The sequence below is a fragment of the Heteronotia binoei genome, chromosome 11 (assembly GCF_032191835.1).
Source record: "Heteronotia binoei isolate CCM8104 ecotype False Entrance Well chromosome 11, APGP_CSIRO_Hbin_v1, whole genome shotgun sequence".
NCBI classification, from domain to species: Eukaryota; Metazoa; Chordata; class Lepidosauria; order Squamata; family Gekkonidae; genus Heteronotia; species Heteronotia binoei.
In genome coordinates, this window is record NC_083233.1 from 53,286,639 (window position 1) to 53,304,525 (window position 17,887).

At 44.0% G+C, this 17,887-nt stretch overlaps 1 protein-coding gene across 4 annotated transcripts in view; it reads right to left on the reverse strand.

Annotated features, from left to right (window-relative positions):
• The window catches only part of OSBP2 (oxysterol binding protein 2), a 152,669-nt gene that overhangs the window by 25,519 nt on the left and 109,263 nt on the right, over window positions 1-17,887 (reverse strand). The window lies entirely within an intron of this gene.

Below are 17,887 nucleotides of genomic sequence, written 5' to 3' on the forward strand. Positions count from 1 at the left end.
CCCCATCCTCCTATCAGCATCCCTCTCCCTTTATCTATCTATCCACAGGCATTCTATCACAGTACCCACTAATGCTCCTGCTATCCTTTTGCAACCCCAATATGCAATTTCAAAATGCTAAATGGAATAAATCATGCAAGCAGAGCACATTAAGCCTGCACACTTTACACTGTAAATATATCCGCACAACTTGGGGTTGTCTAAGCACGGGATTTTGATCTGTGGGGCACAGAGGACACACAGCCCTAGGCAAAGGCTCAGATCTTGCATATAAACAGCTGACTTTCCCCACACTCCCTCACCCATGAGGTGAACAAGAGTGGCAGTCCGCTCTCCTTGCTCTTTAGTGAAGTACACTCCAGTCGGAATGGTTGTCCCCTGGGTAAAAAATAGAGGCAGAGTACAGCAAGCTGCACCTGCCAGCTTAAAAGCCCTTCCTTTACAGGTACAAAGAAGACAGGACAGGTTCCCAGGGAGCTGGCTTGCTGGAATTCAAGGCTGCAAATACACGAGCGCATCCCCTGAACAAATTCCAGATTCTACATACTCAGGATCAGAATACATCCCTGACAATTGCAAGAAGAGTTTCTAAACCATCTGTTTAGATTTCTGTTCCATTCTATCCAAAGACAGAGAGCCAGTTTGGTGTAGTGGTTAAGTGTGCGGACTCTTATCTGGGAGAACTGGGTTTGATTCTCCGCTCCTCCACTTGCACCTGCTGGAATGGCCTTGGGTCAGTCATAGCTTTCGTAGGAGTTGTCCTTGAAAGGACAGCTGCTGTGATAGCCCTCTCAGCCCCACCCACCTCACAAGGTGTCTGTTGTGGGGGGAGAAGATATAGGAGATTGTAGGCCGCTCTGAGTCTCTGATTCAGAGAGAAGGACGGGGTATAAATCTACTGGCTTCCTCTTCTTCTAAAGGCTTTGCTAGTATTTTACATTTAAAAGCCAAGGTATACAACCCACTCACCCCACAATATAAAGGTATCAGACCCTCATCGACTAGACTTAGTCTCAGCCGCTGGACTGTGTAACACTTCTAAAAGTTATCCAGTTGAGCAGTTCTCTCAGCAAAAGTAAACCTACCTGCCCAAAATTCATAAAAGATGTAACTCTCAGCTCTGTCTTCTGGTTAGCGAAGACTCACATGTCACTACTATTGAACATTTATTAGCTAGGGTACCAGCTCCATGCTGGAAAATTCCTGGAGATTTAGGGGGTGGAATCTGGAGATTTGGGGGTTTGAAAAGGGGAGAGCCTTCAGTGGGATCAGTGGGAGAGTCTTCTGGAGATCAGCTGTAATCCCAGGAGATCTCTAGCCACCACCTGGAGATTGGGAACCCTACCTGTTTAGCCATTTAAATGAGGGAAGCAGGGGGATAAAGCTCCAACTCCCTCAGATAGTCTGCCAGCTCATGTCATCACTGATGCTGCTTAAGTGTGCGGACTCATATCTGGGAGAACTGGGTTTGATTCCCCACTTCTCCACTTGCACCTGCTGAAATGGTCTTGGGTCAGCCATAGCTCTGGCAGAGGTTGTCCTTGAAAGGGCAGCTGCTGTGAGAGCCCTCTCCAGCCCCACCCACCTCACAGGGTGTCTGTTGTGGGGGAGGAAGGTAAAGGAGATTGTGAGCCGCTCTGAGACTCTTTGGAGTGGAGGGCGGGATATAAATCCAATTTCTTCTTCTTCTCCTGTCCTCTCTGCAGCCAGCAATGGAACATCCAGATTGGGCCCAGCCTGGCCTACAGGCTGCCTGTTGCTGAACCCTAACCTACACACAGTGCCAAAAAAGTAACTTTTATGCCGCTCCTCTTCAGGTCAGAAGCTTGTCTTAGAAGGCTAAAGCAGGCAGATGAAGCTAGAGTTAGTTAAGAGGGACCCATCTCTAGTGTCAGTTTCAGATAGTAGCCTGTAGTCCTTAGTTACAGAGACTACAGTCAGGGTTTGTATTGTGGAACTGGAAAAAGAAACAAACCACAGTCCTAAAAGGTATATGGGGCGTGCGTTAAACAATGACGTTCTGGTTTATGTTGGTGGCAAAACACAAAACAAAAATGTGCTGGTCAAAACCATCAACCAGATTGTTAGATGCTTTCAAGTTGCCCATGGCAAGTAACAGTAATTTCCAGTGGCCAGGTTCAGAATGATCTGCCATATATGGCTAACAAAGATATGTGTGGGCCATGAGGCTAGCAAAAAGACAAAACAAAACAAAAGAAGAGCCTGTAACTTTTGGATTTATTTGCAAGATCACTTTACATGAAAAACTGGGAGCTTTGAAACAGCACTCTGTTGAATTTCTGCCCACATATGCAAACTTCTCTATCATGAATGCAGGAAACTGAGCTTTGTAGTATTTGCCTGATCTGACAAGGGAGGGAGGGAGAATGGGGTTGTAATCTCCGAATTACTGTGCGCAAAGCATAACTAGATTATAAATTATGCTTCATCTCCAGCAGCTCCTGCCTCAGTAATCTCTACTCATGAACCTCCAAAGCCCGATTGCAATTATCTCCTTTCCTCTACAGAACCATAATAGTCCTTTCACTGTAAGAGTCTTTAAAAGCCTCTTAAGTAAAGCTCTGTAATTACAGGTGATGTTTTGGAATGTCTTATTTGAAAACATTCCTTCTCCTACAACTGGGGACAACTGGTAATTTCCACATTAACATTCTGCCAAGCTACCAGGGTGTGTGGGCATGGTCTCTGCTTGCAGGCAGACTGCTTCTTACAGTGTAGAGAGGAAACTTCTTTTGGCAGATAGCGGATGTATGGAGACAGGGGAAGTCAGTACCACTGTCTGATTTCATGCAGCTGTAGTGGCAACATGTCACAGCAACAGGCAAGTGTTCCAAAAGGGGCTGAATGCACCAGCTCTCTTGTTAACCTGCTGCCGGTCTTTGCAATCTGTAGTTAGGTATGTGGAAGGAAAGAGCAGATTCCGTGAGAGAATGCAAACCTGAGATAGAGCGCTAATAAAAGTGCTCATCCATCCATCTGACCTTCCCTGCCTTTCATCTTAGTAAATATTAAAGACTCCTGTCATGTCATGTTCATTCACTCATCAAAAAGGATTTTATTGTTTTTAGCATGCAGACCATAAGGCTCTGGGCATTAACAGCAGTCTGTGTTATGTCCCTGACATCCTTCACATTTGTCCCAGAAACAGGAAGCTAAAGCTCTGGAAATGCTATACTGCACAGCCAGCAGGTTTGTGTTTTCCCTCCAGTGAAATAACTTCCTACTGTTGCTTGTTCAGCTGTCTGATCAGAGAGCTCGCATTCCTCTTTCCTGTCAGTGCGGGTCCCAAAGGGAGAAGAGTTTTGTAAACAGGTTGGTTAAATTGCTTTTCAGTCTTGGAACAGGAAGGTAGGAGCTCTAGCCCATTTCTACACTCCAGGAGGAAGGGTATAGCCACACTGTATATATCTTAAGGAACCTTGGGGGAGGGGCACATTTCCAAGGTCTCCCTTTGACGTGGGCTGTACCTTTTCTAAAAAAGGTTCTAGAAACACCCTTTGACAGATGCCTTACTAGTAATTTTTTAAATTTCATTTGACCCAAAGAAAAATTATGGATAGACTTCCACTAGCCAATTCTGCCCTCAAAGGACAGCTATTGGCAAATGAATGAGGAAAGGAAATCATGAAGGATGCTGCATTTGAAAAGGACGAATTGCTCTTACTGTGGGCAGGAGAGTAGAAGCCTCACTGCAGCAGACTTTGCCTAATCACTGAAGGCTTACCTCGGGCTCTCTCCTTGCACAGGCACTGTGCCAGACAAAGTCCTGTGCAGCTGAGGCCCACAAGCAGGGCTGCAAAAAGGGTGAGCAAATGGCAAAGGCCGAGGGAGACCAGCTGTCAAGGCCCTTTCCCTGTGAAATCTGCCTTGAGAAAGCCAGGCTATAAATAACATTTTAAAATAAAATAAAATACATAAAAATGCTTGTGTCTGTGTTGCAACCTCCAAGCCTTATGAAGAGTTCTGGAGAACTCTAATCCCTACATGCTGGGTTTTGTGCTCTTTGGGTTGGTCTTAATGAAAGGTATTAGACAGGATTTGTTTTTGAAGTAATTGTTGTAGCAGGGCATTGCAACTGGCTAGGCTGTGCTGCTGTCCCGCACATCCCTACTAGAGGCATGAGGGTCATGTGATCAGGAGCTAGATGGTGTCTCACAAATCACCTGCTTGGCCAATGAGACAGTAAAGAGGCAGGCTGGGTTGGAGACCAGAGGCTGAAAGTGATTCCCAGCTCCTTATCTGCTGCCCTGCCATATATCTACTACCTCAGCAGAATCAGGCTTTTACTTCCTAAGGGGTCTTCATATCCAAGGATCTATACTTAAATACCAGTAATACTTTACACAGACTGATTCAGGTGAGTAACCGTATTGGTCTGAAGCAGCAGAACAAAGTTTGAGTCCAGTGGCACCTTTAAGGCCAACAAAGTTTTATTCAAGGTATAAGCTTTTGAGCACACTTCTTAGATACCATGAAAGAGAGGTAGAGGGCAGTGTTCTCTCTAAGCTGAGTTAGCATGAGCTAGCTCACAGATTTTTAGCCTCCAGCTCATTTTTGTTTTAGCTCAGGAAGGATGACCCCAGAGCACAATAATTTATGCAGTAGCTCGCAACTTTTCTGGCAGTACCTCACAAAGTAGAATTTTTGCTCACAAGACTCTGCAGCTTACAGGGAACACTGGTAGAGGGTGAGCAGTAAATTAGCATACAGCATAATGAAGATGTTTAACTCTCAAAGGTGCCACTGGACTCAAACTCTGTTCTTACACAGACTGTAAAGGATGGCACAATCCTCTAGATAGACCTCCCCATACATACCTACCACAAATATCAACAGTTCCTTATCAGGAAAGTCTACAACAGCCTAGAACAATTCACGATCAACCAAGCTAGACACAGTCCATCCCATATGGACTATGGTGTGGTCTAACAGGTAGTGTTTGATTCCTGTACCCCCTCACCCACATTTTTTTGCAGTCCTATGCAGACACTAAAACCAGAAGCTTGGTCAAGTCCCTAGCAGGCCACCATACATAGGTACATCAGATTTGGTGGGTCTCATGTTGGATCCACAAAAAGGACATTGGACCCTAGGCAAGATCCTTGCAGATTTTTTGTTCCTCCCCGCTATATCCCCTCCTATCTCACATGACTTTTGTCCATGCAGGTCCCATGATTCCCAGAACAGCCATTTTGTGTGTTCAAAGGAGCTCCTTCCTCCCTTTTCTAACAGTGGGGAAACTAACTGGATCAAACTCCCTGATCCTCACAGTACTCAGTTTCTAAAGAAATAAAAAAATTAGCAGCCCCTTGATACACTTGCTTCAAGAGTGTTTTTACTGCTGTAAAAGTAACTGAATAACTGAAAATGGCTTTTTATTTTATTTTTTGCACTAATATGGATTTTCTTGGTAATTCATTGGCTGCATAATCAAGATCACTCAGATACATGTGTTCATTCTACCTCTGTTGTGATTTCTGTGAGGCTGGTAACTACTATCTGATTTGATCCTGTCTAAGAAGTCAATCAGTTTGCTCCTCAATTAAACGAAGAAATGAACTCTGCTGGGGCCTTGTTGGCATGCTATGCTGCTTTGAGTAGACAGTGGATCCCAGAGTGGCCAAGTCTTTCTTCCATTTTACTGGCAGCATCCTCTAGCAGGGCAAGATAGCTTAAAGCAACCTGGAGGTTCCAGATGGGTGCCATGAGACCATTCAAATCATGGCTCAGTAAAGCCACTTGTATCAATTACCTCTTCTGCCTACCCTCAGCTCTCTTCTGTAAGAGCAATGTAAATTTCATCCATGGGGCTGGCCATTCATGGGTTCATAGTCTGTTGACTGCAGAATGTGGAATATGAGAGAGAGAGAGAGATTGTTTCCCTGCCACGCACAGCCCCTTAGATCCCCTTTAACATCAAAGAAAGGAGATTAGCCAGAAGGTCAGGCAGCTTCAGCTTTTATTTTCTAATAAACCACAAATTATGATTTTCCCAGTTGCCAACCACTATCAGACTGCAGACAGGGAGACGGATGGCTTGACTGAGCTTGGGCTGGCAACTCCTGAGTTTATTGTCAGCACTTAGCAGCAGGAACAGTGTCAGTGGAACATTGCCTGAGAATCGCTGCCCTGACTTCACGGAGGCTTTCTCGCTCAATCCTGTGAGGCTAACATTTCTTGACGTTAGGTCTTAAGCTGCGTATTTGGATCAGCTTAAGGGAAGGCAGGCAAACACAGCTATCTTGTCTTTATATCTTATATATCAATATAATGAAAGTATCCCTGTGGCTTGAAGGCAGCTTTATGGGCTTGAAGCCTGGCACGTGGGTGAAGCTGTCCCTTGTCTCATGCCTCCTTTTTCACCTTTTGCCTAAATTTGTAGGCTTATGTACAGTACCTGCTACATTTTAGACATTTTTAGAAATATGAAACTGCAACAAGGAAGTTAACCGAGCAGCAGAAATCAGATTTAACAAGTGTTGAACTTGTAAGGGCTTGCAGGGGTATCTTATTCCCCCCCCCACCACCACTATTTCCTCTTCCCTGAATGGACCCATATCCCATCCTCTTTTCCTGCTTCTTTCTCTCTTTCCCACATATAAACTAACCTACCTTTCTCTGCGCCCCCCACCCCAAATATTGAGCTTTTCCTCCTGCTCTCAACTCTTTCCCAGATCTCTGTGGAGCCCGCCTGGGACCAGTTGCACAGTGGAACCTGGATGAACTTGTACGGGGCACCTCACTTTCCTCTGTATCAGCTCACCACAATATTTCCTCTTTTCTTCTTCCTGGTAGCCCCCATAGCTTCACCTTTCCCTGCTTCCCTTTCCTTCCCACCCACCATCCAACTAACCCTTTCTCTGCCTCCATCTTCAGCTATATTTATTATTTATTTACTTCACTTAGACTCTGCCTTTGTCTACAATGGGAACCCAAAGCAGCTTACATTGTTCTCCTCTCCTCAATTTTATTCTCACAAAAACCCTGTGAGTTAGACTAGACTGAGAGTGTGCGGCTGGCCCAAGGCACCATGGTAGAGTGGGAACTCAAACTTCTCTGATCCCAATACGAAAGTCTAACCACTGCACTACGCTGAATTTCATGAGGTGGCTGATGTCAAACACTGGCAAGTATCTAACAGAGTGTGTGAGTCATACAAGTCATATGGTGGTTGCTGGTAGAGCTGGCCCAGATAAGTGCTCCCTCAAAAGTCAAAACCACCCTGGAAGGGGCTCTCTCCCCTCCCTCCCCCTGCCTTTTACTGACAAAAGCCAAGACCTCAAAGCTGGCAATAATGTTGAAGTTGCCTAGGAGCCTCCACAACAGCCACTGAGAGGGTACTTTTTTAGCTACTAGTGCTGCTTCTATTATTTTGATTTTTTGTTTGTGCTGTTCTTGCATTCTTCAGGTTGGTCGAAAGATCTGCCTTATTTGTTCATGCTTCTGGTCTCTGGATTGAAGCATCCACAGATGGGGCCATTTTGAGAACTGGATACATTGACCATCCCTGGGGAGAAAGGGTGAACACTAAACTACCCTTATTCAGATAGCTTTCAGTGTTTTATTTTGACATCCCCATGTTGGATTTGGCTCTGGAGTCCTATGACATGATATGTGTGTACAGAATCTGCACCTGCCATCCTCCTCAGCTGGCTCAAATAGAGACAGGGCATGTTAGTCCCCTGTAAAAGGGGCAGGAGGGGAGAAGAGTTTGACTCTTCCTTTGCTGATGGCTTCTACAAACACAATTCAAATTCTGCAAACTAGTACTTTCTGCTGAAGTGTACATCACTCATCTGATTAATGCTGAACCTCCCAACATAGCAATTGGAGAGAACTTCATCTTGCTCACTTTTTCAAAAGAAGAGCAATCAGATGTAAACACAATTGTCCACTTCTTAGCAGATAATCCATGGTTCCTAGAGTAATCCTAATTCTGACAATCCATTCCCTTTTACAGCACTGCCCTTTTCTTACCACCCCCCACCCAATCGTGCAGCTGCTTGTGCTAACAACGCTGCCACCCTGCTTAATGCAGACCCCTGACAACTTTCCAAGTAGATTTCCTGGCAAAGGCTGGCTTCTAGAAGCAGAAGAACTAATAACAAGCACAGCTTGGAGACCTCTCGGTATAGTGGTGCATAAGATATACTTTTTGGAGCAGAGAATGATAGAAGAAACAGAACAGGGAAATTTAAACTGGGTCAGAATTCATAATGGGAAGCCATAGACTCAGCAAGAAGTGGGACACGGCAAGTTAGAGCAGGGATCAATTAATTAATTAATTAGCCAACCAGCCAGCTAACACTCAGCTGAGATGACAGCCCAGTTAATCTGAGGTGCTTTTTTGGTGAAGATAACCATAAACTCACAACCATAAAATACATGGAAAGGGAGGTGGGCAGAAGACAGCATGGCTCTTGACACAATCAGGACACTGTACCTATTTCCATTTGCAAAAGAATAAGAATATGAGATGTAACCTTGGGTCTAAAACCAGGGCACCAATAACCAGGATGCACATACCGCACAGCTGATGAAAGGACCCTTCAAACTACTACAGAAGCTTCTCAGAAAGACACAATGGCAATAAATCCCTTCTCCAAGTTAACACTGTGCAAGATTAGTGCAAGTTGTTGGTTGAGCACAGCCTAGCAGACTTGATTCTGGCAAGCAGCTTGGTGAAGCAGCATTGTCAAGGTCTCAACACCATGCAGCAGCAAATATTTGGAATTTGGTCTCATGTAAAACAGAATGCAGTCAAAATATATCCATCACAAACTCTTCCATCACAAACTCAGGATGGTGTACCCGTTATCCTCATGGCAAAGCAACATGACCCAGTTTCAGAAAGAAGAGTTCTAATCCTGGAACTTGCCTTTTTTTCCTTTTCTTTTTTTGAGCACAGACCTCAGTGGGAAAATATCGCTATCTCCAATAGGGAAAAAGTACCACCAACTATTGCTACCAGCTCTTTGAGTAAGTCAAAAATTTTGAGCTGGCTTATTTTTGCAAAGGAAAATGGGAGAGCCAAGTCCCCAAAAAAGGTTGTTTTTCTGTATCTGAGATGATGGAGCCAAATGGCCTTAATTCCCAAGTCCAAAAACAGATAAGACATTTTGCTTCTAGATGGAAAAAATTACCAGCTGTCAAAGGAAAAACATCATGTGGAATAGCAGATTTGCCATCTGAATTAAAGTGCTGAAAGCAGACTCAAAGAACTGAGGAGATTTATAATTCCCAAGGCAAAACAGCCATTAGGGTTTGTAGAATCTTTCGGGCTCAAGTGCCGTGTTCTACTGGAGAAAGTTTTTCTTCCAGACATTTCGTTCTCAGCTGCGGAGAACATCCTCAGTGGCGTTGCAGCCGGAGCAGGCGCTCTGACCTTCTTGGCTGCTGTGCATTGATGTTACCAGCCGTGAAAACCTGAAATCTTTGACAAAACAGCCATGTTTCTCTATCCACAGAATCAATGGTACAACTGGATCTTTTGGTACCAAGTACAGCCTATCATAATGAGATGCAACTCAGCTGACAAATTCCCAGAATCTCTGGCTTCTCCTTATAAGAGCTCTGCCAAAAACCACTGAAAGATTCCTGCTCTTTAAATGTGCTTCTCTCGCGCATAATTCCACTTTAGGAGTCCTGCATGGAACAATAGCCTTGGTCTTTACCTGCTAGCACAGCCATTATGTAATGATGGAATCAAAGGATCTCAGTAAAGCAGGTTGAAAGCTGTTTGAACACAAAATTCAAAATCACGTGACTTCTTAAAAATAAAACACTGCACTATTTTAGATGCATGTGAGGCACAGGGCCTGCCCATCTGTTAGCTGCTGAAGCCAACCACCACATACGCAGACTCCTGGTGAACAAAGCTGGCTTGCTGAAGAATGTGTGGGAGGGGTTGCATCTTTCTAGGCAGGAAGAAATCATGATGGGAACTTCACAGCACGCATAACGTGAGAAGTGAAATGCAAATTTCACAAGCTTGCGTATTTGGCTATGAGAAAACTGGCTGAATTAGGATGTTGAAATTTATTATTGGGGCTTTGCTCGTGCAGGGGTGAAGCCAAGATTTCACCACCATGGATCAGTTTGAAAGCTTGCTCTTCCTCTGACTGGCTTTGGAACTCTTGTAGATATTTTAATGTCAACAGAGAAATGCTTGATTGAGCATTTGTTTCAACACTAACCACTGCATGGTATTAAGGACAAATCAGACATGATGATGAAAGATTCATGAGTTGAACTGGGTTGACTGTTGCCTTATTTGTAGAAAACAGAGTTGTGTGGCTGGAAGCACAGTACAGGTAGATATAAAACTGGTGTCAGGGTCTAGTATGATTGGACAGCTGCCACAGACCCCCAGAGAGTCCAGGACCAACCCTGACTGACAGATGGGTAGAGGAAGCAAGTAGGGTATGTTGTACTTCTCCTTGGCTGGGATGTGGGGCTCTCTCAGAAATGCAAGAGGCTCTGTGACAACACTGGTCAGCACCATATCCAGCACCATATCCAAGCACCTTCATGGGCTGAACCAGTCAGCCTGTATTTATTTTACCTCATGCATCTGTATCTCACCCTCAACAAACAATGGCAACAAACCCCAATTTAACCCCAGCAACCAAGTCTGATGTAGGTTAGGTTAAGAGAGCATGACTGGACAGATCATGCAGTGAACTTCATGATTAAACAAAAATATGAATCCAGATCTCCCTTAGTCATTTAAGACTTAACTTAATACATAACAAGAAAGAAAGAAAGAAAGAAAGAAAGAAAGAAAGAAAGAAAGAAAGAAAGAAAGAAAGAAAGAAAGAAAGAAAGAAAGAAAGAAAGAAAGAAAGAAAGAAAGAAAGAAAGAAAGAAAGAAAGAAAGAAAGAAAGCTGTCATAGCAGCAATCCAAGCTTTTCTATTAGGAGCACAATGTAGTGGGAAATTTCACGGGCTGGTTACAGCAAATAGATCTGATTTCACAGCTTGTCAGGGATTAACAGAAAAATCATTAGAACTCTGCCAGTTGTTCACACAACTTACTGCATCAGGTCATCCCACGTTCAATGATGCCATGGAGCATTAGTGCTCCAATGACCTGCAGACTTTACAGAGAGAGAGTTTCCTACTTCCCCCTTTTGCCAACTGAGCTCCCCATATATTGTTCCTGAGGGGTCAGTGGATCCACAAGAACAGAGTGGGTGGCATAGTAGGGGATTGCAGCAGGAGGGGAAATGAGAGAAAATAGTCATCACTCTTTTGAAGACTTGTGCCCTTAAGTCCCTGAAACTGTGTGGCTGGAAGCACATGACTGTGTGCCATGTCATAATTAGGGAATCGTCTGGAGTCAATAGCAGGTTATGCTACCTAACTAATGGTACAAGTACTATGAAGTACTAAAACACTTAAGTTACAGAGCCAATTAACTTGATTTCAAGATAGCAGCAGTTTCATGCTAAAAGATTAAGTAGAACAGCCTCAAACTTTCCAATATAGGTTTCCAGTTTTTAGGGAGACCTTAGAATTACCAGCAAAGATACAGATGATACAGTTACACCCTTCCATGTCCACTGAAGTCAATAGGTTTAGAAGTGTTTTACTTTGCTTAGGACTGTGCTACCAGAGCTCCTGTAGGAGGTACTTACAGAGAATCCGTTAAATAACTGTCAGTGCAGTTCTATGCAGAGTTACTCCAATGTGAGCCTACTGAAATCAATAGACTTATGACTACAGTAAATCTGCATAGGGCTGCACTGCTGGTCTCACATGGGCCAGTATGGTGTTGTGGACAGAGTGGCAGAGTATGACCCTGGGCAGCCTGAGTTCAAATCCACATTTTTACCATGGAAGCTCACTGGATGATCACAAATCCCATCACAAATCCCTGCTTAGCCTATCTCACAGGGTTGTTGTTAGGAGAGAACGGAGGTTGGCAGAACAATGTTCAAGTCCCAACTGGGGAGAAAAGTGGGCTATAAATAAATAAATGCAAAAACGCAAATGAATTTCAACTTGTGAATTGGTTTTCACATGTGATTCAAGCCACTATGGTTGATCTTCAGAACATCCTGCTTATGTGGAGAGAGACAGAGATTTTGGACACATTCCACTGAGGTCTCTTAAGATCAGAGAACCCTCTGATGATTAACAGCCAGCTCTATCTCAAGTTTTAACAGCTTCCCAGTTCGGCATTTCCATTCTTCTTGAAGATCACTAAAGTCAGAGCCCAAATATTTTCTGGAATATATTGGAAGAAGATACTGGATTTATATCCCGCCCTCCACTCCGAAGAGTCTCAGAGCGGCTCGCAATCTCCTTTACCTTCCTCCCCCACAACAGACACCCTGTGAGGTGGGTGGGGCTGGAGAGGGCTCTCACAGCAGCTGCCCTTTCAAGGACAACTTCTGCCAGAGCTATGGCTGACCCAAGGCCATGCTAGCAGGTGCAAGTGGAGGAGCAGGGAATCAAACCCGGTTCTCTCAGATAAGAGTCCGCACACTTAACCACTACACCACACTTACCCACTACACCAAATATATGTTCTGGTTTGGGCAAACACTTTACAGCTGTTTTATAACTTCCCACATATATATTAGCCTAACCTACCTCACAGGGTCGTTGTCAGGATGGAAGAAAAGAAAATTATATAAGTTGCTTTGGGTCTCCCCTGGGGAGAAAGGTGGGCTACAGATAAATGAAGGAAGGAAGGAATGAAAGAATGAAAAATATTATGGAATAAGTTACAGGTTGAACATACATCACCATAGCTTTCTATGAGCCCTTTAGCAGATAAAATGACTTTATCAGTTTCTTTATATGTAGAGAATTGGGGTGGAGGGATTATAACCATCTCATCTCAAAATCTGGAGCACAAATAACCATCACTGCCTTTCATAGGAAGAAATCTGCCCTAAGGGTGAAACTGCATCTCTAAATGCAGTCAGCCTCCCGTATACACCTAGTTCAAAAATTGACGCTTTTAAAAATGATCTCTCTCTGGTGTTCAGTATATGTACAAATAATTAGACCATACAATGCTTACATGAATTTATACCTCCATCTAGAACCTTCACATATCTCTATTGCATTCCTCTATACATCTTTTTTGCTTGGTGATTTACCTGTTACATGAAGGTAAATGAAGCAGTGAAAGGTAGCTAATACACACATGAACACATATGAAGCTAGCGTATATGGAATCGGACCATCACTTCATCAGGGTCAGTACAGTCTACTCAGACTGGCAGCAGCTTTTCAGGATTTCAGGCAAAAATCTTTCGTATTACCTGCTACCTGATCCTTTTAACTGAGGATGCCACAAACTGAACTTGGACCTTCAGCATGCAAAGCAGAGGCTCTTCCACTGAGCCACAGCCCCTCCCCCTCCAGTGTCCCCAAAGCCAGAATCGCTGACAGTGTAATCATGATGCATGATCTCAGAATCTCTATTCTGCCCCCATTTATGACTCCAGCGTCAAGTGGAGGAGCAGAGGCAGGCACCCCAGGGAAAATTCCTCCATACTAACACATTCCAGTTTAATTTACAGTTTCAACTGAAAGAACACACAACAACACCATTTTCAGAAAAAGTGGAATAAAATTGGCCACAACTTTTATTGGTTACAGCTGTAGTAAGCCTTGGCACAGCATAAGGTAAGGATCCCACTCATCGACTGACCCGCCTGCCAGTCAATGCTCAGCTGGTCACCTTGGGATGGCAGGTTAGGGTTTCCACTAGGGCAGAAGCCCAGGGGTGGTCTCCCCTGCCACCTGAGCATGAGGGTAATCCCCCGGTTTACATGTCCCCGGGCTGGGCACCTCAGTCGCCCCTCACGCCAAGATCCCTTAAGAGGATCCCCATACTCTGGAAGTGGGCACGCAGGCTGATTTTCCAGAGAATGGATCCAGCCCCATGCTGATACTGCCAAGTTGTGACAAGAAAATCAAAAAGACAAACCGCATGCAACCCCTGATAAAACACCTAAATAAAGGGCTGGGAGGGTGGGCCAAGCAATCCAATGGTCAAAGAGGGCAGGAAGAGGCAATGCTGCATCCTAAGTAGCTGGTGGCCACCCCCTGCCCTCTGACCCACCCCAAAGACATTCTATAGGGCCTGCATCAAGTTATGGCAGGCCCCTGCTTCTGTGCTTGGTCTGGCCCTGCCCCTCTCTACCAGCAAAAGGCTGCCTTGCCTCTTACCCCTCCCCGTGGCCCCACAAACAGGGATCAGGGTAAATCCATATCTCTATTTGCTTCAAGTGTCCTCAGATGCAATAAATGCCATATCTTATTGTCCTCCATGGAATAAAACCGGTTTATAAGTCTCCCCAGAGAACCCTGAGAATGGTATAAGGATACTAGAGAAAAAAGACTCTTCAGGACCCCCAGCAAGCTATGGTCCCCAAGATTCTCTGATGGAAACCACAACAATTAACTTGGCATAAAACAAATGATTAGTCTGAAAAGAAAAGGAGGCAGGAATGTCCTTTTACCTAGTTATTCCAGGCTAATGACTATATATATCACTTTGCCTCCTGATCTATTTATATTCAAGGGATGAATAAAGGGTCTCTTGCATATTTCACCACACACTATACACAGAGACAAAATCCATGGTTGCTTAGAACAATATTCAGATTCCAGAGAGAAGTGTTCATAATGTGTAGAGAAATCTTCATCTTCCTTTACAAAAACTATGCTTGTGAGCATGTCACGGAACTACATTATGCAGCAACAACAAAAAAAGGGGGGGGGGAATCAGTAAATCTGGTGCCATCTGTTCATATTTATAGTCTGTTTTCCAAACAGGAAGCTCTATGTGGATTGCAAATTTTAAAATTACTACTATTAATAATGCATCTCTTAAAATGAGGCAAAGTTAGTCTTGCAGTATTGATTTATTTACTCTCATCTCTTGATTGCCTGAAAAGTGGGCAGTATTCTACCACACTGTAGAAGGTTTACTTTCTCAACATTCCTGTTCATTGCTGGAGCTCTTCATCCTGACCCCAGTGGAAAGATTAGTCCCAGAATCACAGGATCCTAATGAGAAGAATCCATGTATGTTGTGGGAAGGCTGGAGTGAGGAAGGACAAGGAGCTGAAATTGCTCCTCCTTTCTCTTCTGCAAGTGCAGCTCTGCTGAAAAGAAGGAGTACCGAAATTTCATCCTGTTGACCCTCCTCACTACAGTCTACCCAAAAAGGAAAAGCTGACCTTTTCCTCTGAATGACCCTTGCAATCCCAGTAATGGTCACTCCAAGGCACAGAAAGAGCCACAGCAATGCAGAGATGAATGTTGGAAAACACTCTGCCTTATGCACACAGAGGGTGAGATAGTGCCCAGGAACTTCTAGTGATCTGTGAGCCCCCCTCCAAAAAAAAATAAAAACACAACATTATTATAAACTCCAAATACCATCTCTGTATATTTGTACTACTGTATTATATAAAAGGTAAAGATAGCCTCCTGCGCAAGCACCGAGTCGTTACTAACCCATGAGGTGACATCACATCATGACATTTTCTTGGCAGACTGTTTACGGGATGGTTTGCCATTGCCTTCCCCAGTCATCTACACTTCCCCCTCAGCAAGCTGGGTACTCATTTTACCAACCTCAGAAGGATGGAAGGCTGAGTCAATCTTGAGCCGGCTACCTGTATTATATACAATAATGTTAATATTCATTAACGACCCCCCCCCCATTAGTGAAACTGCCAAATAAATCACTGCCAAATAAATATTGCTCTTGTGTGTTTAATATGATTTAGTATCCCGGTTTTATCTGACTCCAGTGCTAGATTATTAATCTGCTCTCCTCAAGCAGAGGAGGAGTTTATATCTTTGGTCTGACTGAAACTTTGTCTCCAGTTAGATTTTTTGTACACTGGAAGATCCTGCACTTTCATATTAGTGTGCTAATTATATGGCTTTGCCCTGACCAGGATAACCCTGGCTAACCTCATCTTGTCATGTTTCAGAGGCTAAGCCCTGCTTAGTATTTGGATGGGAGACAACCAAGGAATACCTAAATTGCTACATAGAGGCAGGTAATGACAAACCACCTCTGAACATCTCTTGCCTTGAAAATCTTATGGGATCACCATAAGTTGGCTGTGACTTGATAGCAAATAAGTAAACAAACAAATAAAAATGGCCACACTTTTTTTTTTAAAAAAAAAAAGCCTTGAGTAACATTTCTTCACACATACACAACTGATGTTTCTCAGACTGGGACTCTCAGGCCCATTAACACAGCCATACAGAGGTATGTATGAATCCACAGGCACAAATCAAACCAAAAGATCAGGAGGAGAGAAATGCTGTCCCAGGAAGTACTTTTGAAACAGCCGACTTCCCCGTTGCCAACATGAGTCTATTTTGGGCTGCACAGGAGAAGCTATTGCCAGCAACCTCACCAGGGTAAAGAGTGGGCAGATGTGCTTTATCACTGTCTCCCCCTCCTTTAGATGACGTATTCAGTAAGAGTTGCTATGCAGGTCAGGTCAGAGCAAAGGACTGGTTGCAGATCCAAAATTGTGCCAAGACAAGGGCTTGCCTCTCTTCCCGGCAGAGACCTATCAGTTACATAACAATGCACTTCCTGGGGGAAGGAAAAAGCAACGAGAACTCAGACTGCAAATTTTAAACCAATTCCAGTTAGACTCTCTGAACTGTGCAAATATGTTCAATTTATCTTATTTTGCACAATTTATTATGTCTTTGCTAGAGGGGCATGTATGTGTGGGGCCGCAAGGAGTTGGTCATGGGTTTCCTTGCAAGGAAAACAAATGATGGATTATGCAGGCAAGGGGCTGCATCCAAACAACAGCAGTCTCTGGAGGACCGCTGCCAATCTCTAGGACTATTGCTTTTTAAATCTAGAAATATAACTGAGGGGTTCAGAGTAAGGATGGAGTGTCCATACTGCAATGAAGACTGTGCACGTGCACTCGCATTAAAAGGAACAGCCTTTTGACGGGAATGATCTTGGCTCTCTTTCCTACAGCAAATGTTTTTATTGGTGGTGGGAGTTAGGGGATGTCATCATTTCACAATTGCACCATGCAGAAAGAAAGGATCTATTGAAGGAACAATGGAAAATCCTTCTGCAGGGTTTACGCTAACTATGCTGTTCTAATCCCTTTGCGCTCAATATGTAATGCTGGCTAAAAAGATTTTTTAAAAAAATCAATCAGCAAAACAGACTGAGATGCGACAAAAAAAGGAAGTATAGTCTTTAACAAGCTGCCAAAGAGAACAGCCCCTCTTATACCCAGACCCTGTGAGATGAATGAGGAGACAGGCATTGCTGTGGAGGGTCTTCGGTCAGGAGGATCTGCTAAGGTTGCTTACAGATCCAATTTACTAACAAAGTCGTTCAGAATGCTCCCCTCCCTGTGCAATTACTGCAACAGCAGGTGGTTGATGAAACTGGATGATCAATAGACAAAATAATCCCACAGGGCTGCACTCCCATTCTCAGTTCAGAGAATGTCAAGTTGCAATTCTTACTGCACAGATACGCTGTGATGTGTTGTTGCTTGTCACGACTATGACCAAGACCAGTTAGTATGCTTGCATCCTTTTATTTCTCATTAATTGTAGTTTACAGGCAAGTAAACAGAGTCAAACCATGGCTGCAGTCCAGTTCTTTACTCTTCCTCCAGCTTCCCTGAGCCAACCACTGGTGCCTTCACTCACTGTTCAACTTCCTCCTTCTTCATGCTCAATTCAGCCCTGGAAACCCTGGTATGGGGTTAGCAGGATTTCCTGGTAACAGACTTCCTTGGTCCAAAACAGCCTGCAACCTCCTCTCCAGCTCTTGTTCTTTTGCCAAAACTTCCCTTATATCTGTTGCCAGCCTGTCTG